The 23,848-nt window shown below is 41.1% G+C and overlaps 1 protein-coding gene and 1 pseudogene across 10 annotated transcripts in view; both read right to left on the reverse strand.

Moving 5' to 3' along the window:
* Positions 1-23,848, reverse strand: part of TFDP2 (transcription factor Dp-2) — a 207,217-nt gene that overhangs the window by 85,586 nt on the left and 97,783 nt on the right. The window lies entirely within an intron of this gene.
* Positions 563-23,834, reverse strand: LOC129397454 (large ribosomal subunit protein eL19-like; annotated as a pseudogene).

Here is a 23,848-nt window from a genome sequence, read left to right on the forward strand (position 1 = left end):
CACCTATTCTGAAATATTCCCCTTGGAAAGTATGTCTTGACAACAGCTCCAGGAGATGCTGTAAAGTATTTGGTGCTCCGTTCAGTGTTGTTATCACCAGTGTCTAAAACAGTGTCTGTTAGACACTCAAATACATATTGAATCAAATAGATCAGAGAGCTTCTTCTTACTCAAAATTTTCCTTTGCCAACACATATTATACTTACATGCATACAGAGATATGACAACAATAATACAATACAGGGTGTAAATTAAACTGGGTTGTAAACACGTGTTAGTATAAACAAAACTGAAAATACAACCTATATGGCCCTCTATCTTTCCAGATTCTACAATAAAATCTGTTTTCACTACTGGATGTGAGGTCGGTGTAATATCTGAGTAAATAAATCCCATAAAATTCTATAAACTAAGTTTTTGTGGACAGTCAGATTTCAGAGGAGTTTTGAAAGAAAAAAGAAACTTGGAAATTACACAGAATCTGATCAGTTTGGTATATTAAAATCTTACATGTTTATATTCATTTACATTCCCACATTTGGAAACAATTTTAAACTCCCCATCCTGCTTTGCACCATTCTTGATCATCTTACCAGATGACGCTTCTTACAGAGAAAATAAGTGTATACCTTTAATCTGTCAGATCAGCTAGAAGTGCTCACCTGTGTCACCCAAGGCCAGAATATTCAGGAGCTAGATATGGTCACACCTACTCTGTTATAGTCTTAAAACAAAAGGAAATTAAACATCCAAGTACTCAAGTATATTCCCGTGTTCTCTAAATAGGAGAGCATCCCCCCCCGCCCTCCAATTGTCCAGAGCTAGACAACAATTACAAGTTAAAATATAAACTATCTAGTGTATGTTTTAACAATAAACCTAACAGCAACCCAAGGTCAGAAAGATGTGATAACTGAGGTCAAGTGACAAATCAAATAAGGTGGGGCCAAAGTAGGATTCTACTGTTCTTGCAGAATAAATTTTCCTTTTCCCATTCCTTCCTTCAATAAATACTGAGCACCTATTATGTATCAGGCACTGAGCTAGGCAACAAATTGACCTGTTACCTACTGTCTACTCCACAGATCTGACCTTCAGCCAATCTATTCCTTCAAGTTTCCTTCTCCATGCTTGCCTTCCTTTCCAGAGCCTTTTCTCTGGTCTCAAATTCTTTACTCATACTACACCCTTCAATCTGCTCTGATGCCTTTCTTGGCAGGTAGCATAATCACTACCTTTTATGTTCTTCTGCAAGTGTATGACACAGTGTGGGGAAAGTAATAAGACTTCCCACTCAGATGATAAAAATGCAGATTATATAGGTCGTGTCAAACAATTTCTCCTTAATCTTATGTAAAAAATCCATTTAAACATCATTAATTACAACTACTGATTACCTGGACCAAAGGTAGCTAGACATTCTCCTAGGTTTATAAACTGATTTATTTGGACTGGAGTTTGTGACATTTATTGGCAATCTGCCCAAATATTAAGCCCATTTAACAGACACATTTATGATTCTATAGGCAGAAATAACACTATAATAGTGTAATGATGGCAGGCATTGGCCAAATAAAAACTATCTATCAGATCTATATAATGAAGCAGTAGAAATTAGTTACATTGTACCTGTACTTACATTTTCAAGTAAAATATCGAATCTTCCTGACAAGCACTACACCTAAAGCAAAAACTTTCTGCTATCACTTGCATGGTTAGGTGCCAATTTCTTAAAAACATTGCATAGTAAATATTTCATATTTCCTGTTTGCCTGCTGCTCTTCCTCTTTCCACTTTTTTTCTTTCTCTCTCTCTCTCTCTTTTTTTTAAGAGAGAGAGGGTTTTGTTCTGTCACCCAGGCTGGAGTTGATGTGCAGTGGTGTGATCACAGCTCACTGTAGCCTCAATCTCCTGGGCTCAGGTGATCCCTCCCACTTCAGCCTCCCAAGCAGCCAGGACCACAGGTGTGCACCACCATGCCTGGCTAATTTTTGTATTTTTTATAGAGACAGGGTTTTGCTATGTTGCCCAGGCTGAACTCCTAGGCTCAAGTGATCCTCCTGCCTCCCTCCAAAGTGCTGGGATTACGAGTGTGAGCTACTACGCTTAGCTTGACTCTTTCAATATGCACATTTTTCTGAGTTCTGTGCTCAATGCTCTTTTCTTCAAGATCTACACTCCCACTCTAGAGGACGTTACCTATATTCTATAGCTTTATCACCTCTACAAAGATGACTACAGAAATTTATACTTCTAGCCCTGGCTTTTTCTGTTCTGCTGTAAACTCTTCTTTAGATGCCTATTGGACATCTCTGTTTATATATCCCATAATCTCAACTCAGTATTGAACTTCCTGTCTACCTTCCCAAACCCACTCATCCTCCTAGGTTCCTCATCCTTGTTAAAGGCATTAATATCAAGAACAGAAAGTGATTTTCTTCTTGCCTCATCCTCACCACCCAAATGCCCACATTGTTTCCATTTTTTTCTAACATATATCATTCTCCTAGTTTAAAAACAAAACAAAATGAGAAATATAACTTCTGATGTCTAGAGCTATACCATCCAAAATGGTAGCCTTAGCCATATGTGGCCATTTAAATTTAAGGTGATTAAAATTAAATAAAATCAGCCAGGCGCGGTGGCTTATGCTTGTAATCCCAGCACTTTGAGAGGCTGAGGCGGGTGGATCACCTGAGGTCAGGAGTTCAAGACTGGCCTGGCCAACATGGTGAAACCCCTCTCTACTAAAAACACAAAAATTAGCTGGGCATGGTGGCAGGCCCCTGTAATCCCAGCTACTTGGGAGCCTGAGGCAGGAGAATCACTTGAACCCAGGAGGCAGAGGTTGCAGTGAGCCGAGATTACACCACTGCATTCCAGCCTGGGCGACTGAGTGAGACTCTGTCTTATAAAAATAGATAAATACATAAAATTAAATTTAAAATTTGATTTCTCAGTCATGCTAGCCACATGTCAAGTGCTCTATGGAGCTGCATGTGGCTTACAGCTACCGTATTGAACACTGCAGATATAGAACATTTCCATCACTGAAGAAAGTTCTATTAAACATCTCTGATCTAGAAATCAATGGCAAACCACTTAAATTAGTAATCCAAATTTTTCTCAACATAGCCCCAGCTCCAATCTACCTGTGTTAACGTTATCTTCTACCAAAACCCCTATGCATGCTTTATCACAACTTAGTGGGGCCCACAGAATTAAGTTTAAGGCTTCAGAAAGATAAGGGAGGCCTACACAAGCTACATGGCGAGGGATCTATATAGGAGGAAAAGAAAGCAAAGATTCTAGAGAGGACAGAAATAGTTCACTAAAGCCCCCACATGTTAGGGAGGGACAAAATTTTGGAGATAATACCTTTAGCCTTAGAGAAGAAATATGGTACAGTGGAGACAGCATGAGCATTAGAGTCAGAATACTTCATCCAAATTCAAGTATCTGTTTAGTTATAAGGGACAGAAATCGAACTCAAACTAGTTTAACATGAAAGGAATTAGTTGGCTCAGCTGGCACACAGAATCCCAAAGGGTGAGATAACTGAACCAGGAGGGTCCACTTTGCAAAAGGGTCTTTTGTAGGCAACAAGGGCTTTAGCTTTCAAACTTACTTCCCTCTTCAGAAACTTTAATATTTCTCTTCCCACTGAGTTCATCTTAACATTTCAAATGCAGAGATTGTTCCCTTCTAACTGCTAACCAAACTAAAAACATCATACTTCCCATCTCTCTTTAATCACTAAAATTTTTTAGTGTGGTATCTATAGCCACTATCTCAGCTTTTGCACCAACTATTTTTTTTTTTTTTTTTTTTTTTTTGAGACGGAGTTTTGCTCCTGTTGCCCAGGCTGGAGTGCAATGGCGCGATCTCGGCTCACCTCAACCTCCGCCTCCCAGGTTCAAGCAATTCTCCCGCCTCAGCCTCCGGAGTAGCTGGGATTATAGGCATGCGTCACCACGCCTGGCTAATTTTTTTTGTATTTTTAGTAGAGATAGCGTTTCTCCATGTTGGTCAGGCTGGTCTCAAACTCCTGGCCTCAGGTGATCCGCCCACCTCGGCCTCCCAAAGTGCTGGGATTACAGGTGTTAGCCACCATGCCCGGCCTGCACCAACTATTAATTAATTATTAAATCTTCAAAAATGCACCAAGTACCTCTGACATAACCACTGTTAGGCACTAGAGATACAAAAATAAACAAGACATAGTCCTTATCCTCAAAAAATAAAACAAAACAAAAAAACAAAAACCCAATTTGGCTTCTATCCAACTGCTCAAATGAACTGCATTGTCTAAAGCAGACAATGAGCTCTGCCTTGATAAATCTAATAATGTGTGCTTATGCTCCATAGCCTTGCTGTATCTGGCCTTGCTGATCTTACAAATCCCATCTTCTTAATACTATTACAACAATCTTCTCTTGGCTTTTTTTTTTTTTTCAAGACGGAGTCTTGCTCTGTCACCCAGGCTGGAATGCAGTGGCGCAATCTCGGCTCACTGCAAGCTCTGCCTCCCGGGTTCTCACGGCCTCAGCCTCCCAAGTAGCTGGGACTACAGGCACCCGCCACCACACCCAGCTAATTTTTGTATATTTAGTAGTGACAGGGTTTCACCGTGTTAACCAAGATGGTCCCGATCTCCTGACCTCGTGATCCGCCTGCCTCGGCCTCCCAAAGTGCTGGGATTACAGGTGTGAGCCACCACGCCCAGCCTTCTCTTGGCTTTTATAAAGACTATTCCTTCTCTGTTTCCACCCCAAAACTTGTGGAGTGGTTCCTTTATTTTTTTCTTATTACTTGTATTCTAAATGGCTCAACCACAGCCAACTCTTTTGCTGTACTGTTGTTTCAGAAGGTGACTGATTACATAATTTATTATCTAAACTGAATTACCATTAGGAGTGAAAGGGGCACACCATAAATAATTAGGAGCTGTTTGGGAAAAGTGGAACATATGGATTCCTGCTTAAAAACTTTCAGTAGTTCCTGCCTCCAAATCTTTAAGCATGCCATACAAAAACCTACTTTGAACTAACTGCCTTTATGGATTAAATTTCTATCTTTTTATGGCTGTCTCAAGGTCTATCTTCACTCAGCACTCAGAGTACACTGAGACAATAGTATGTCTAATCAAGAGTCTCATTTGACTGTCTCCCCCATCTAACAGCAACCTCATTACATCTCCTTGGTCAAAAGTGCCCATAAACCACTCATAAGCCTCATTGAGAGAGATGAGAAAACGTAGGCTTACTAATATCAAATAACTTGCATAAATGCTAGCAAGTGGTAAAACTGAGATTCTAACTGATATGGTTTGGCTGTGTCCCCACTCATATCTCATCTTGAATTCCAATGTGTTGTGGGAGGGACCTGGTGGTAGGTAATTGAATCATGGGGGCAGGTCTTTCCGGTGCTGTTCTTGTGATGGTAAGACTCACGAGATCTGCTGGTTACTATAAGGGGGAGTTTTCCTGCACAAGCGCTCCTCTCTTTGCCTGCTGCCATACACATAAGACATGACTTGCTCCTCCTTGTCTTCCAGCATGATTGTGAGGCTTCCCCAGCCACATGGAACTGTAAGTCCAATTAAACCTCTTTCTTTTGTAAATTGCCATGTCTCAGGTATGCATTTATCAGCAGTGCGAAAATGGACTAAATACTAATCAAGTTCTTGACTTCTCAAAGTCCACATACTTGGTGACTATCAGTATTAATTACAGATATGAATTCAATGAGTAGATTTTAATCAAAAAGCTAACTAAAGCCTAATACTGTTCTCCATGTCATATACTAGTTCATTTGTGCCAAGTAAACTATTCTGGATGGGAAAAAAAGAAGATCACTTCAGTCCTCTATATGAAAACTTTTGATGGTTCCTCATTAAATAGATAATACAAGGTCCTTAATGGATAACTGTTTTAGGATAACTGTTTTTCTAGGCTCATCTCCCACAATTCCAGGTGCATGACTTATTTACCACTCCCTGAACGGTCCATGACTTTACTGCTAAGGTCAGAATTTTCTTTACCTGGTAAATTAGTGCTTATCCTCCAAAACCCATAGAAAATGTCACCTCCTTAGTTAAGATATTCACAATTATCTGAATAAACCTGGTCCTATTTTGAGTTCCCACAGTATTGACGATGTGCATTTATTACAACATTTATCACAACCCTTTGTAATTTGCATGTCTGTCACTTCCCGTAGTCTGCGAGTTCCTCCACAGCCGGTTTTTGGCTCTCCAGCCCTCCTATTCCATCTCTGTACCCTCCTCATCTAGAAGACCACATAGTAGACAGCATGCACTCAATAAATATCTATTAATAAACAAATTAATAAATGACAAGGGACCTTCACTTGATCAAATACCTTCAGTAGCTTCCCATCTGTTAAAAGAACTGCCCTGAATACAAAAGATATTCCAACTACCTTGGCCTTCTTTCCAGGCTCTTAATGATTAGACCTAGATGAAATTTTGTAACTAGTAACATTCCATTTATAATTACCAGCAACTAGCTCCATTAGTCACCCACAATTCTCTGTCATGTTTTCCCAAACATGCTAAAGATATTCCTGCTGTCCTGTCTTAAAAAACTCATGGGGCAGTCTTGTTCAAAATGTCTTTTCCCCTCTTCTTTGTCTCTTCAAATTCTACACACTCCTCAGCGTCCAATGGTAGTCTGAACTCGTTATAAGACTCTCTATGACCTCGAGTGTAACCTAAACTTCTTCCTCTACATTCCTACATAAAATACATTAAATATCAAACCAATATAGCTAAAATAAATATGTGTTATAAGAATAACTTTGGTATAACAACTTTCAACTAAGTAACATGATAAATTCTTAATAAGCTGCCATCAAAACTGCAAAATTTAGTTTGTTCATTCAATCTACACATATTTGCTGACTGTTTACATGTGCCAGACATTAGGAGAGGACCTAAAAATATACTTGTGAAGATATAATTCCTAGCCTCAGGAAGTTACAGTCTACTGGAGGACACATTATAAACAAGCAAATAAATACAAAAACATCATCAACTGTGTTAACTGCAATGAAAAAAACTAGTGGGCATTAGAGAGATGGTAAGGGGTATTAGTAATACATTGTATGCTCTTTTATTATAGATAAGGTGGTCCAAGAAGACCTCTCTGAGTATTATTTAAGCTGCAACCTAGAAGGTGAAGAGGTCTCAGCCATGGTAAAAGCAGGGAGAAGATAATTTCAGGCAGAAAAACAGAACTGTGCAAAGGCTCACGTAATACCCATAATTAAAGTAAAGCAAATAAATTGAAACTGAGGAAGACAAATACACATAAGGAAATGGTTTTGTGGGGGGAAAAGTAATTTACTAGTTGTGGTTATTTACACAAAGTAAGAGAGGGAATCCAGTCCTTATTTTCTTATCTGGGACTACAGTAAAAAACATGGGGAAAGAAACAGAATCATGGATGCCATTCTAAGCAGAAGACTAAGAAGCAAGAAGATTATCAGACATCAATAAATATTCTTTAAATACTCTCATGAATGCATAATATTCCACTATACAGTTGTGTCATATTTTATTTCCCTTTTAAGTGGATATTTACAGTCTTCATACTTTGCAGTTATATATCGTCATGTAATAAACATGTCTCCACCCACATCTCTGATTCTTTTCTAATGACAAATCCCCCAGAAGCCTTTCTACTGAGTGAAAGAATATAAATTATTTTAAGGGGTTTGATATTTATTACCAATTTGCTTCCCAAGAGTGCTTGTGCTGATCCCCTACAGAAGTAGATATAAAGAAGAAGTAGAAGGGCCAGGCGCAGTGGCACACGCCTGTAATCACAGCACTCTGGGAGGCCGAAGCAGGCGGATCATGAGGTCAGGAGATCGAGACCATCCTGGCTAACACAGTGAAACCCTGTCTCTACTAAAAATACAAAAGATTAGTTGGGAGTAGTGGCAGGAGCCTGTAGTCCCAGCTACTCAGGAGGCTGAGGCAAGAGAATGGCGTGAACCCGGGAGGCAGAGTTTGCAGTGAGGTGAGCTCATACCATTGTACTCCAGCCTAGGTGACAGAGCGAGACTCCATCTCAAAAAAAAAAAAAAAAAAAGAGAATAAGTAGAAATACTGTAGATAAGAAGAATTAAATAGATGTAGAATAAGAAGTGGATATAAAATAAAGATACCAATTTCTCATACCTTTGCCAACAAAGGTAATAATTTTAAGAAAATCTTTGCTAATTGATAGAGGAAAAAGATTTCGTTTTTAAATAGCTTTTTATATAATGTCCAAAATACTGCACATGCTCATGTCAGAAAAAACTGCAAAATATAGAAAAGCACACAGGAGGAAACAAAAATCATCTAGAATTCAATCATCCAAAAATTACAATTAATGTTTTGTGTACACATATCGAGTCTTTCTATGATACACATTTTTTTTTACAAAAAAGGGGATCACACCATACATGTTAGTTTAACTTTTTGAACTTAACAAATTGTTTAACTTTTAATATCTACAGAATATCACCATACAAGAATGTCACAATATACTGTTAATTATCATGCTACTTTCAATTTTTCATTATTATTAACAATGCCGTGATAGGCACCCTTTGACTAAATCTTCCCACAGATCTTCCTTTACTTTATTAAGATAAATCAATGGCACAGACATGGCTAAGTCAAATAATTTGTACAATTTTCAGCCTTTTGATATGATACTGCGCAAATTATCCTCCAGAGAGGCTGTATCATTCTGAGTTCCCATATTCTCTACAACCTTGCCAAATGCTAGTATTAACAAAAACAATCCTTTGCTAATGTCACTGGCAAAAATCAGTTTTTGTCATTTACATTTGCAGTTTAATTACTAGTGAAGTTGAATTCATACTCATATTTTTATTAGCCATTTGCATTTCTTCTCCTGTGAATTACCCATTCTGCTGCCCTATTTTTTCTTACAGTGCCAATATTTATTTTTTTATTTGTATTGCATTTAGTCATCATATTTCCTTAGTCTCCTCTGGTATGTGACAGTTTCTTGGCTATTGGCTATGTTTTGTTCCTGATGACCTTGACAGTTTTTTGGGTTGTTGTTGTTGTTCTGAGACAGGGTCTTGCTCTGTCACCCAGGCTGGAGTGTGGTGGCACTATCATGGCTCACTGCAGCCTCGACCTCCTGGGTTCAAGTAATCCTCCCACCTCTCACATACCCTACTGCTGCTGGGGGAGAGGTAGAAGCAAACATCTTGTTTCTGGGAGAGCAGGAGAGAATCCTCATTGGCCCAGGATTCTGATGCCAAGCAGAGGTTTGCTACTGCTCAGGAAAGGGCAGATTAAGTACCACCCCTGGGGTTCAAATGAACAGGGACTGCCTAAAGCTAAGGCTGAACCAGGACAATAGAAAACCACCTATGACACCACCATAAGCCTAGCACTGAGTAACAAGCAGCATCAGTCAACCACTAGTGAAGGGGCAAGGATATGAATAGAGACTCCCCCTCTGTGATGGAGGCATGATGGGACTGAGGAAAGCCAACAGTGGAACAGGAACACTGAAGAAAAACCATCTGGTACCCCAGGCTCCAAGTACCAGGTAACAGCAGCCCAAGTACACTGAACATAATGATACCAACATCAAAATCCAAATCCACCTCAACTCCAGACTAGGTTGACTCAATGTCACAGGCAATTGGCCTGATGGGAGAGGCGTGCCTATATCCAGACACAAAATACCATCTACCTCAGTCTCTACTGTTCTTGTATACATGATGTTTGCCATTAAACTAAAAATTATAAGACATACACAAAATAAAACACACACACACACACACATACACACACACACACACACACACACACACACAGAGGCATGCACATTACCAAGAGATAAAGCTATCAACAGAACGAGACTCATTTATGACCTAGATGTTGGAAATATCAGGGGCTTTAAAATAACTGTTCTTTTACTTTTCTCATCATTAAACTGGAAGAAAATCTTTTCCCTTTTTAATCACTTCAAAAGATAACTAATATTCTATGGTAGGCGCAGTGGCTTCTGCCTGTAATCCCAGTACTTTGGGAAGCTTAGACAGAACTGCCTGAGGCCAGGAGTTTGAGACCACCCTGAGTAACGTAGCAAAACACTATCTCTACAATTTTTTTTTTTTTTTTTTTTTTGAGACGGAGTCTCGCTCTTGTTATCCAGGATGGAGTGCAATAGCACAATCTCAGCTCACTGCAACCTCTGCCTCCTGGGTTCAAGCGATTCTTCTGCCTCAGCTTCCCGAGTAGCTGGGATTACAGGCAGGCATTGCCACCATGCCCGGCTAATTTTGTATTTTTAGTAGACAGGATTTCTCCATGTTGGTCAGGCTGGTCTTGAACTCCCGACCTCATGTGATCTGCCCACCTTGGCCTACCAAAATGTTGGGATTACAGGTGTGAGCCATCACACCCGGCTAAAACATTTTTTAATAAAAAATAAATTAGCTGGGTGTGCTAGCTCACCTTGTAGTCTCAGCTACTTGGGAGGCTAAGGGAGGAAAATCACTTGAGCCCAGGAGTTTGAGGCTACAGTGAACCATGATCATAACACTACACTGCAGCCTGGATGACAGAGCAAGACCTTTAAAAAAAAAAAAAAAGATAATCAAGACTCTAAAGCAACCACTAAAAATGTATTGTGGGGTTTATAACTGTATTTGATAATTTCCTGGACTCTGTCCTATGTGCCTTTTCTTTTGACAAATTTTAATCTGTCTCCTTCAGCTGTAATAAACTGTAACTGTGAGTATAACAGCTTACAATGAGTTCTGTCAATTCTCCTAGTGAATTATCAATCCTAAAGGAAGTTCTGGAAACCCCTGAACTTGCAACTGATGTCATAAGTGAGGGCTGACTTGTGCATGGCTTCAAAACTTTGCAATTGACTAACCACAAAGTCCTTTAACAGAAATGTATCTTGAAAGTATTTTCTTCCAGTCTATGGCTTGTCTTTTCATTCTCTTAACAGTATCTTTCTCAGAGTAGAAGTGATATGGTTTAGCTGTGGCCCCACCAAAATCTCATCTTGAACTGTAATTCCCTTAATCCCCATGTGTCATGGGAAGGACCCGGTGGGAGGTAATTGAATCATGAGGGCGGGTTTTTCCCATGCTGTTCTCATGATAGTGAATAAGTCTTACAAGATCTGATGGTTTTATAAAGGGCAGTTCCTCTGCACACGCTCTCTTGCCTGCCGTCATGTAAGATGTGACTTTGCTCCTCCTTTGCCTTCTGCCATGATTATGAGGCCTCCCCAGCCATGTGGAACTGTGAGTCCATTAAACCTCTTTCCTTTATAAATTACCAAATCTCAGGTATTTCTTCATAGCAGTATGAAAATGGACTAATACAAGAAGTTTTAATTTTAACAAACACCAACATCAGTTTTCTCTTTCATGAATCATGCTTTTGGCGTTGTATCTAAAAATCATTGCCAAACCCAAGGTTACACAGATTTTCTTCTAGAAGTTTTATAGTTTTATATTTTACATTAGGTCTATGATCCATTTTGAGTTAACTTTTTGTGAAAGGTATAAGGTCTATGCCTAGGTTCATTTTTTTGCATACGGACTTTGATTGTTCTAGCATCATTTGTTGAAAAAACCCATTCCTCCATTAAACTGTCTTTGCTCCTTTTTCAGAGATCAGGTGACTATATTTGGGTGAGTCCATTTCTGCACTCTTTATTCTGTTCTACTGATATATGTGTCCATTCTTTTGCCAATAACACATTATCTTGATTACTGCAGCTTTATAGTAGGCCTCAAAAATCAGGTAATGTGAGTCTTAGATATGGTTTTTGACAATTCCTGAGTCTATCTTTTAAACTTATATGTTAACATATTCATTTTTATTCTAATTACTAATAAGGTGGTCTTATATTTGTCACTCTATTATGTTCACTGCTCTTCAACACTATCTCTTATTGTCTTTTGCTAATAACAGTGCAGACATTTTCTTTTTCCTAATAACACTGTAAATAGTGTTTCTTTTTTTTTTTTTTTTTTTTTTTTTGAGATGAAGTCTCGCTCTGTCACCAGGCTGGAGTGTTGTGGCATGATCTTGGCTCACTGCAACCTCCACCTCTCGGGTTCAAGTGATTCTCCTGCCTCAGCCTCCTGAGAAGCTGGGACTGTAGACATGTGCCACCACGCCCGGCTAATTTTTGTACTTTTAGTAGAGACGGGGTTTCACCATGTTGGCCAGGATGGTCTCGATCTCTTGACCTCGAGATCCGCCTGCCTCAGCCTCCCAAAGTGCTGGGATTACAGGTGTGAGCCACTGTGCCTGGCCAGTGTTTCTTTTTCTTTTTTTTTTTTTTTTTTTTACCATTTATTAGTGCAGCAGAAAATCTGTGACGAATTTTATATATAGCTTTTTGTAGCAGTCTCTTTTCTACCTCTTGCCTGGACGCTTTTTTTTTTTTTTTGAGACGGAGTTTCGCTTTTTTGCCCAGGCTGGAGTGCAATGGCTTGATCTCGGCTCACCACAACCTCTGCCTCCCGGGTTCAAGCAATTCTCCTGCCGCAGCCTCCCAAGTGGCTGGGATTACAAGCATGGGCCACCATGCCCGGCTAATTTTTTTGTATTTTTAGTAGAGACGGTTTTTCTCCTTGTTGGTAAGTCTGGTCTCGAACTCCCGACCTCAGGTGATCTGCCCGCCTCGGCCTCCCAAAGTGCTGGGATTACAGGCGTGAGCCACCGTGCCTGGCGATGCTTATTTTATTTTATTATTTTTTTGAGACGGAGTCTCGCTCTGTCGCCCAGGCTGGAGTGCAGTGGCGCGATCTCGGCTCACTGCAAGCTCCGCCTCCCGGGTTCACGCCATTCTCCTGCCTCAGCCTCCCGAGTAGCTGGGACTACAGGCTCCTGCCACCACGCCCGGGTAATTTTTTTGTATTTTTAGTAGAGACGGGGTTTCACTGTGTTAGCCAGGATGGTCTCGATCTCCTAACCTCGTGATCCGCCCACCTCGGCCTCCCAAAGTGCTGGGATTACAGGCGTGAGCCACCGCGCCCGGCCGCTTATTTTATTTTTACTCTTATTTATTTATTTATTTATTTATTTATTTTTTTGAGACTGAGTCTCACTCTATCACCCAGGCTGGAGTGCAGTGGTGCGATCTTGGCTCACTGCAACCTCCACCTCCTGGGTTCAAGCGATTCTCCTGCCTCAGCCTCCCAAGTAGCTGGGATTACAGGCGCATGCCACCACACTCGGCTAATTTATTTTTACAAGCAGATAAAGGTTTCTTTTATTTTAACGGCTGATCTATGTAATCACGGAGGCCAGTATGTACAGACAAAGGGGGAGCTTTTATTTCTTGGTCTCTTCCTCCTTAGACAAAGTCTTGATGATCTCCTTCTTGGCCTGCAGGCGCTCTTCACCGCGCTTGAGTGCTTCCTTGGTCTTAGACCTGGGGTCCTCAGCCTGGTCAGCCAGGAGCTTCTTGCGGGCCTTGTCTGCCTTCAGCTTGTGGATGTGCTCCATGAGAATCCGCTTGTTTTTGAACACATTTCCCTTCACCTTCAGGTACAGGCTGTGATACATATGGCGATCAATCTTCTTAGATTCACAGTATCTTCTAAGCAGCCGGCGCAGAATCCACGTGACCTTCTCTGGCATTCGCGCATTGGCTGTACCCTTCCACTTACCTATGCCACTGTGCCTGCCTTCCGGCGGGCCAAGGTCTTTTTCCGGCATCAAGCCCAGGAATGGACTGTCAACAGGCTTGCTGATGATCAGCTCATCTTTGATCAGCTTCCGGATCTGCTGACGGGAGTTGGCATTGGCAATTTCACTGGTCTCATTGGGGTCCAACCAGACCTTCTTCTTGCCACAGCAGAGGACAGAAGAGGCGAGCCTCTTCTGAAGCCTGAGCATACTCATGGCTGCGGCGGCGGCAGCAGCAAAAGGGTTTTGTTTTTGTTTTTTTTTTGAGCCGGAGTCTCGCTCTGTTGCCAGGCTGGAGCGCAGTGGCGCGATCTCGGCTCACTGCAACCTCTGCCTCCCCCGGATTCAAGTGAATCTCCTGCCTCAGCCTCCCAAGTAGCTGGGACTACAGGCGTGCACCACCACGCCCAGCTAATTTCTGTATTTTTAGTAGAGATGGGGTTTCACCATGTTGGCCAGGATGGTCTCGATCTCTTGACCTCATGATCTGCCCGTCTCGGCTTCCCAAAGTGCTGGGATTACAGGTGTGAGCTGCCACACCTGGCCTAATTTTTGTATTTTTTAGTAGAGATGGAGTTTCACCACGTTGGCCAGGCTGGTCTCGAACTCTTGACCTCAAATGATCTGCCCACCTCGGCTTCCCAAAGTGCTGGGATTACAGGCGTGAGCCACCATGCCCGGCCCTAAATAATTTCTTTTAAAATTCCAACGCAGAAGAGTACAAAGGATGATCCAAGATCCTGTGAAATCATCCTTATTTCTTCTCTCTCTAGGTCCCTGAAGTCAACGTGTATTTGGGATCAAATCTGAGACCTCCTTCTTATTAGTTATACAATCTTAGGGAAGTAATTTAACCTCTTTACCTCCATGTTCTTGGGAATAACCATTTACTTAGATTTAATTAGCTAATTCATGAAGGCTTTAATATAGAATCTGGTACTCAATATATATTTAGTTATTATTATTATAATTGCTGACATCTCAGTTGGTTTCCTTCTATGGCAATCTGCTATCTTCTACATATTTTTCAGATTCATTAAACAAACCCCATGAGAATAAAGAAAATACCATCTAATATTGTTTCCTTTCTCAACTTTTTCAAAGTATAATTTTTTTTCTGTTTCTTAAATATCAGATGTCCTTCTTTTATTTTGCAGAATCTCTTTCTTTTTTTTTTTTTTTTGAGACGGAGTTTCACTCTTGTTGCCCAGGCTGGAGTGCAGTGGCACTATCACGATCTCAGCCCATTGCAACCTCTGCCTCAGCCTCCCCAGTAGCTGGGACTACAGGTGCCCACCACAACACCGGGCTAATTTTTGTATTTTTAGTAGAGACAGGATTTCGCCATGTTGGCCAAGCTGGTCTCGAATTCCTGACCTCAGGTGATCCGCCCACCTTGGCCTCCCAAAGTGCTGGGATTACAGGTGTGAGCCACCACGCCTGGTCGTGTTTTGAAGAATTTCTTAATAAATCCCACGATGCCTTAAAAAATTTCTGTCAATTATTTCTAAGTTGAGAAATCTATCCAGGTTTGGTGTTTTCTAAGAAAAAAGTTAAGTAAATTCTAGGTGGTCTCTGTCCACCTAGGTATTATTTGACTTTTTTTTTTTTTTTTTTAGAGCAAGTCTCGCTTTGTCACCCAGGCTGGAGTGCAGTGGCAGTATCTCAGCTCACTGCAACCTCCGCCTCCCGGGTTCAAAGGATTCTTCTGCCTCAGCCTCCCAAGTAGCTGGGACTACAGGCAAATGCCACCATGCCTGGCTAATTTTTGTACTTTTTTTTTTTTTTAGTAGGGATGGGATTTCACCATGTTGGCTAGGCTGGTCTCAAAATCCTGACCTCAAGTGATCCGCCCACCTTGGTCTGCCAAAGTGGTGGGATTACAGGCGTGAGCCACTGTGCCTGGCCTGACTTTAAACTTTATCCACACAAGCCAGACCTAGTATTGAGCAGTCACATAATACTATGGCTCTCACCTATTTGGAGGATTAAAGATCCCTTTGAGGATCAAATTAAAATTATATACTATCTAGAGCACACAATTTTGCTCAGCAATTCAGTTTGTCATGACTTAAAGTCAATTTGTGGATCTAATGTAGGGATCCCCTGATTTACTATGGCGCTGATAAACTACGGAAGATCTTCTGACCCTGTTGTCTTGTTCCATGTGCACGTGATTGGCAATCTAATCCTACATACTTTGAAACAGAATATAGTTCTTCCCTAGTCAAAAACAGGACCTAACCAAGAATTGTTTAACCTGGTGACTGGTTTATTAAACTGTTCTCTTTACTCTTGTAAATATTTGAAATTTTCCATAATAAAAAGCTTAATCTGTGTGTCTGTCTAAAGTAGGGCCTGAGAAAAGGCATACTACTCCCATGGATTTTCTTCTCTTTGCCCCTTCTCACCACTACCTTCATCACATCTGAAAACGTACCCCCAACAAATCCACTTCTGCCACTGCCTTTACAGAGCTGTGGTCACTAAGGGAAGTACAGAGGTAATGATAAGAGAGATGGGAGGGAGAAAAAGAGCCCTGGATGTTGCAGATAGCAGCTGCAACACGGCGTTGGTGGGAAGCTGCCAAGTTTCTGGTTGGTAAAGATCCTACTTCCTTAAATTTGTAGGTATGAAGTAGAGAAGGGTAGAAATCTACCTTTTTCCTGACTGTCCCCGCTATTTTGTCTCAGGGATCAATCTTCATTTCTACTCATCGAAATTCCTCCTGTTGCCTGGCACATTTTAATCTGTATTGCCAGTCTCTATTTGTAGCTTTGCTTTTTTGTGTATTTTCCCAAATTTGACCGAAGCATAAGACAGAAAATTAAGTTGGGTCCCACCAGCTAGCTATCATCTAAACTCAGGCTTCCCAGTTGACTTTTTGAGCCCAAAAGGTCCTAAAATAATCTAGCACACATTCAACCTGGGAAAAGCAGATAAGTGGAAGCGATAGCTTCTCATGTGCTCTTGCCCCCCTTCAGCCTTCAGCCACACTACAATCTTACATAAACAGAAATATGCCTATTGATACTATTGAGCATATTAAATACAGTATAGTAAAAAAGAAAGTGGCATTTTCTCTCAAGGAACCTCTAATCCAGATTAACAACGTTGAAAGACTTCCAATAGATGCGAAGTTTAAACTGAAGCACTGTAGCAACTGAGAAAAGAAAAGAACTTTTATCTGAGGAATGCAAGTCCTTTTAAATATCAGGCCCAGATAGACATTAAAATGAGATTACAATCATGCCTACTCCCCTCCTTTGAGCTATGTATTCATCTGTTGAAACTGCTTACTATTGCCATAAGTAGCCATAAATTAGCTTAATAATCCACATCAGGTGTGAATTATAATAACACTATAATCCACACCTTATAGGTTAACAACGTATAGTCAATCACTAATCAATTCTCACTGGTTCTGTAAACCAGTGAGAATTCCTAACAAACAACTTTGTACAGTCCACTCCCTGTCCCCCTATTTTGCCTTTCAAATTCCACTTGTAACTGCTGCTAACAGGAGTGTATATTCAGGGAAACTTGAATCTATGTTCCCAGGTTGTAATCCTCAAGCTTGGCCCAAATAAACTCTTCACTTATATTAGTTTTGCCTCCATTTCTTCATTTTAGGTTGACATATCCAATTAGAAACATTCAAGTTAATTCACAATAATGTGTACTTGATAAAACTTACAAATTAGTGAACTAATATGCTATTTTTTTTTTTTTGAGATGGAGTTTCGTTCTTGTTGCCCAGGCTCCAGTGCAGTCAGTGGCGCGGTCTTGGTTCACTGAAACCTCCGCCTCCCGGGTTCAAGTGATTCTCCTGCCTCAGCCTGCCAAGTAGCTGGGATTAAAGGCTCCTGTCACCACACCCAGCTAATTTTTGTATTTTTAGTAGAGACGCACGGTCTCACCACGTTGGCCAGGCTGATCTTGAGTTCCTGACCTCAGGTGATCCACACACCTCGGCCTCCCAAAGTGTTGGGATTACAGGTGTGAGCTACCACTCCTGGCCCTAATATGCTAATTATTAGACACTCTCAAACTGAAAAATAAGCACACAGAGAATATCAAAACCAATTAGCATAAAGAGGTGCTCTGAGATTAGCTAGGTGCGGTGGCTCACACCTGTAATCCTAGCACCTTGGGAGGATGAGGTGGGCTCATTTCTTGAGCTCAGGAGTTCAAGACCAGCCTGGGCAACATGGTGAAACCTCGTCTCCACTAAAAATACAAAAATTAGCTGGGCATGGTGGCATGTACCTATAATCTCAGCTACTCAGGAGGCTGAGGTAGGAGAATTGCTTGAGCCTGGGAGACAGATTGCAGTGAGCCGAGATTGTACCGCTATACTCCAGTCTGGATGACAGAGAGAGACCCTGTCTTAAGGGAAAAAAAAAAAATCAAAAAAAAAAAAGAAAAAAAGATTAGTAGAGGTATAGTTTTCTAAATTCCTCCTAGTTTTGTCAATAATATTTCAGATTAATAAAATATTTCTAGAGAAAGATATAAATGCAGAGCAGTTTTCGACGTCTGATTTGAAAGACTTGATTTTTTATTTTATAGGATCTCGCTCTTTTGCCCAGGCTGGAGTACGGTGGTACAATCACAGCTCACTACAACCTTGACTTCCCAGGCTCAAGCAACCCTCCCACCTCAGCCTGCCCAGTAGCTAGGACTACAGGAGTATGCCACTATGCCTGGCTAATTTTTAATTTTTTTGTAGAGACAATGTCTTACTATGTTGCTCAGGCTGGTCTCAAACTCCTGGGCTCACGTGATCCTCTTGCCTCAGCCTCCCAAAGTGGTGGGATTACAGGCATGAGCCACTGTGCCCAGCCTGAAAGACGTAATTTGAACTGCCTCTATCACTTGGGAAATTAACTGCTCCGAGTCTCCGTTTTATCCACCTCTAAAATGGGCATGATAATAGCATCTATCTTGAAGAAGGTTCTGAGGATTATATGAAATAACGAATATGAAGGGCTTCTTGTAGTTCCTGGCATATAGCACTCAAAACACAGCAGATTTCTTATAAAAAGTGTTCATCCTCTGAAAATAGTGAGAGAAAGTAAGACGGCAACTAAGGTTAAAAGGTACTTCAGAAAAGGAATACAAACAAAGAAAATAACAAAACAAAACCATTTTAAGTAAACTACAGCCCAATATCCCTCATGAACACTCACAAAAATTCTAAATGAAATTTAGCTAACTGAATTCTAGAATATATAAAAAGGATAACATAAGCCTGAGTTTATCCGGTGAATGGCAGAAGGTTGGTTTAACATTGGAAAATCAATCAATATAATTCCCCATATCATCAGAATAAAAAAGAAGAACTACACTATCATCTTCAATAGATGCAGGTAAGGCATTTAACAAAATTCAACAATTATTCATGACAAAAACTCTCAGCAGACAAGGAATAGATGGGAACTTACTCAAAATGCTAAAAAGCAACTATAGAAAACCCATAGCTAAAAATCATACTTATGGTAAAAAAATTGAATGCTTTTCCCCTAAAATCAGGAACAAGACAATGATATATAGCTTTACTACTTTGACAATGAACTAGAGGGCTTAGCCAGTGTAATAAGTCAAGAAAGGAAATGAAAGGTATAAAATAAGAAAGGAATACGTAAAACTTGTTTGTACATAAACAAAATATTGGTCTATATGGAAAATCCTATAGAATCTATATAAATGGACTAGGAGTGAGTTTGGCAAGGTCACAGGCAACAAGGTCAATATACAAAAGCCAACTGTATTTCTATCTTCTGCCAACAAAACAAAATCAGATATTAAAAATTTTAAACATATTATTTACAATAGCATAAAATATTAAATATTTAGGGATAAATCTAACAAAATTGTACAAGAGTTATACAATGGAAACTGCAATAGATTGCTGAAACTATAGAAGACAAATTAATGGAGAGAAAAAACATGTTTATAAATCAGAAGATTCAGGCTGGGTGTGGTGGCTCACACCTGTAATCCCAGCACTTTGGAAGGCTGAGGCAGGCAGATCACAGGCCGAGGTCAGGAGTTCGAGCCTGGCCAACATGGTAAAACCCCATCTCTACTAAAAATACAAAAATTAGCTGGGCGTGGTGGCAAGCGTCTGTAATCCCAGCTACTCGGGAGGCTGAGGCAGAATCGCTTGAACCCAGGAGGCGGAGCTTGCAGTGAGCCAAGATCCAGCCACTGCACTCCAGCCTGGGTGACAGAGCAAGACTTCATCTCAAAAAAAAAAAAAGATCCTTTATGATAATGGTTCTTGTTTTCATCTTTACTCTTATCCCAGACACCTATCCTTCTGCGACGCTGAATTGCTTTTAGTTCCCTGTTTTCTCTTCTAGCCTTTCTATATGCTCCCAGTGGCGGGGCACGGTGGCTCACGCCTGTAATCCCAACACTTTAGGAGGCCGAGGCAGGCGGATCACAAGGTCAGGAGATCAAGACCATCCTGGCTAACACGGTGAAACCCTGCCTCTACTAAAAACACAAAAAATTAGCCGGGTGTGGTGGCACGTGCCTGTAGTCCCAGCTACTCGGGAGGCTGAGGCAGGGGAATGGTATGAACCTGGGAGGCAGAGCTTGCAGCGAGTCGTGATCACGCCACTGCACTCCAGCCTGGGCGACAGAGCGAGACTCTGTCTCAAAAAAATAAAAATAAAATAAATATATACTCCCAGCTACTTGGGAGGTTGAGGCAGGAGAACTGCTTGAATCTGAGAGGCAGAGGTTGCAATGAGCTGAAATCACTCCACTGCACTCCAGCCTGGGCGACAGAGCGAGACTCCATCTCAAAAATCAATCAATCAATCAATCAATCAATCAGGAGATTCAAAATTGTTAATATGTCAATTCTTCCCAAATTTATCTATAGATCAATGTAATCCTAATCAAATCTCAGCAGATATTTTTTGTAGAAATGTATAAGGTTGATTCTAAAATTTATATAAAATGCAAAGGACCTAGTATAGCTCAAACAACTTTGTAAAATAACAAAATCAAAAGATTACACTATCTGGTTTTAAGGCTTAGTATGCAGCTACAGCAGAGTTTCTCAACCTTGGCACTACTGACATTTTGGACCAGCTAATTTTTTGTTCTGGAAGACTCTCCTGTGCATTGCAGAATCTTTAGCACCATCCCTGGCCTCTACCTCTACCCAGGGGCAACCTTCCTGCCTACCCCCCAAGTTGTGACAATCAAAAATGTCTCCAGGCCTGGCGCGGTGGCTCAGGCCTGTAATCCAGCACTTTGGGAGGCCAAGATGGGTGGATTACTTGAGATCAGGTGTTTGAGACCAGCCTGGCCAATGTGGTGAAACCCCATCTCTACTAAAATTACAAAAATTGGCTGGGTGTGGTCGTGTGCACCTGTAATCCCAGCTACTCGGGAGGCTGAGGCGGGAGAATTGCTTGAGCCTGGGAGGCGGAGGTTGCACCACTGCACTTCAGCCTGGGAGACAGACAGAGATTCCATCTCAAAAAAAAACAAAAAAAAACCGTCTCCAGATATTGCCAAATGTCCCCTAGGGGCAAAACTGTCCTTCATTGAGAACCACTGAGCTACCAAGAGAGTACAGTATTGGCATGAATATAAGACACGTACATCAATGGAACAGAACAGAATCTAGAAACAGATCCTCAATTATATAGTCAATTGATATTTGACAAAGGTACAAAGCAATTCTACGGGAAATGATAATCTTTTTTGACTAGTTGTTGCTGGAATGATTGGATATTCATATGATACAAAAATAAACCTTTCCTCTCATTCCATATATAAAAATTAACTCAAAATTTATCATAAGGCTGGACTTAGTGACTCACGTTTGTAATCCCAGCACTTTGGGAAGCTGAAGCGGGAGGATTGCTTGAGCCCAAGAGTTCGAGACCAGCCTAGCCAACATAGGGAGACCTCATCTCTACAAAAAATTTAAAAATTAGCTGGGTGTGGTGGCACATGTCTGTAGTCCCAGCTACCTGGGAGGCTGAGGTGGGAGGACAGCTTGAGCCCAGGAGGTCAAGGCTTCAGTGAGCTGTGACTGCACTACTGCACTCCGGCCAAGCAAGACTGTCTTGGAAAAACACAAAAAACAAAACTTACCATAGACTTAAATTTAAGAGCTAAAATTAGAAAACTTCTAGGAAAGTTCTAGGAAAATAAAGGAATATAGCAACGTAAAAACTTATAGGAAAATGTACGAGAAAACCTTAGTATTGGCCGTGCGCGGTGGCTCACGCCTGTAATCCCAGCACTTCGGGAGGCCAAGGCGGGCAGATCACAAGGTCAGGAGATCATGACCATCCTGGCTAACACGGTGAAACCCCATCTCTACTAAAAAAAAAAAAAAAATACAAAAAAATTAGCTGGGCATGGTGGCGGGCGCCTGTAGTCCCAGCTACTCAGGAGGCTGAGGCAGGAGAATGGCGTGAACCCAGGAGACGGAGCTTGCAGTGAGTGGAGATCGAGCAGAGATCAGCCTGGGCGACTGAGCGAGACTCTGTCTCAAAGAAAAAAAAAAAGAAAACCTTAGTATTCTTGGCTTAGGCAAAAATTTCTTTTCTTTCCTCTTTTTTTTTCTGAGACGGGGTTTCACTATGTTGCTGAGGCTGGTCTCTAACTCCTGGGCTCAAGGGATTCTCCCACTTCCGCCTCCCAAAGTAGCTGGAACTACTAGGCTGGGTAGTCTCCCTCCCAAGGGTAGTCCACCCCTCCCAAGGGTAGTTCCGCCTCCCAAGTAGCTGGAACTACCCTGCCTGGCTTAGATTTCCCTTTTCTTTTTTTACTTTTTTTTTTTTTTTTTTTTTTGAGATGGAGTCTTGCTCTGTCGCCCAGGCTGGAGTGCAGTGGCATGAACTCAGCTCACTGCAAGCTTCGCCTCCTGGGTTCACGCCATTCTCCTGCCTCAGCCTCCCTAGTAGCTGGGACTACAGGCACCTGCCACTACGCCCGGCTATTTTTTGTATTTTTAGTAGAGATGGGGTTTCACCGTGTTAGCCAGGATGGTCTCGATCTCCTGGCCTCGTGATCCACTTGCCTCAGCCTCCCAAAGTGCTGGGATTACAGGCGTGGGCCAGCGCGCCCAGCCCAGATTTCTTAAATAGGATACAAAGAACCACAAACTATCTTTTTTAATTGAAAAACTGCACATTAAGTGATATAGTTTAGATGTTTGTCCGCTCCAAATCTCATGCTGAAATGTAATCCTCAATGTTGGAGGTGGGGCCTGATGGGGGTGTTTGGGTCATGGGGGAGGATCCCTCATGAATGGCTTGGTGTCATCCCTATGGTAATGAGTAATTCACATGAGATCTGGTTGTTTAAAACAGTATGGCACCTCCCTCCATCTCTCTTGCTCCCTCTCTTGCCACGTGACTTGCTGACTCTCCTTTGCCTTCTGCTATGACTGTAGGCTTCCCAAGGCCCTCACCGGAAGTAGATGCTGGCACCATGCTTCCTGTACAGCCTGCAGAACCATGAGCCAAAATAAACTTCTTTTCTTTATAAATTCTCCTGCCTCATGAGTCCTTTAGAGCAACATAAACAGACTGATGTATCAAGATATAAAACATGTCTGCTCTTCAAAATCTCTTAACTTTAAAAAGTTAAGACTGAGAAAGTAGAACCTTATGAGCTTTCTAATCTGGATTTTAAGCAGGAGATATTGGAAAAGTCTTTAAAAAGTTAAGAGAAGAAAAAGACACATGACAGCCTGGGAGAAAATGTTTGCAAAATATACATGGGATAAAGGACTTGTAACATGAATAAGACAATAACAAGACAAACAACTCAATAAAAAATCTGCAAAAGATTTAAACACTTATGTAACCAAAGAAAATATGCTGATGGCAAATAAGCACATGAAAAGATTCATAATATCATTAGTCATTAGGGAAATACAAATTAAAACCACACTGAGCACCAAACTCACTTGAATCACTAAAATAGAAAAAAAAAAACTGACCATACCAAGTGTTGGCAAGGACACAGGGCACTAGAACTCTTATACACATTGCTGATGGGAATGCCAACTTGTACAAACACTTTGGGAAACATGTTTGGTAATTGCTTATAAAGTTAAATATACACTTA

The sequence above is a fragment of the Pan paniscus genome, chromosome 2 (genome assembly GCF_029289425.2).
Source record: "Pan paniscus chromosome 2, NHGRI_mPanPan1-v2.0_pri, whole genome shotgun sequence".
Lineage (NCBI taxonomy): Eukaryota > Metazoa > Chordata > Mammalia > Primates > Hominidae > Pan > Pan paniscus.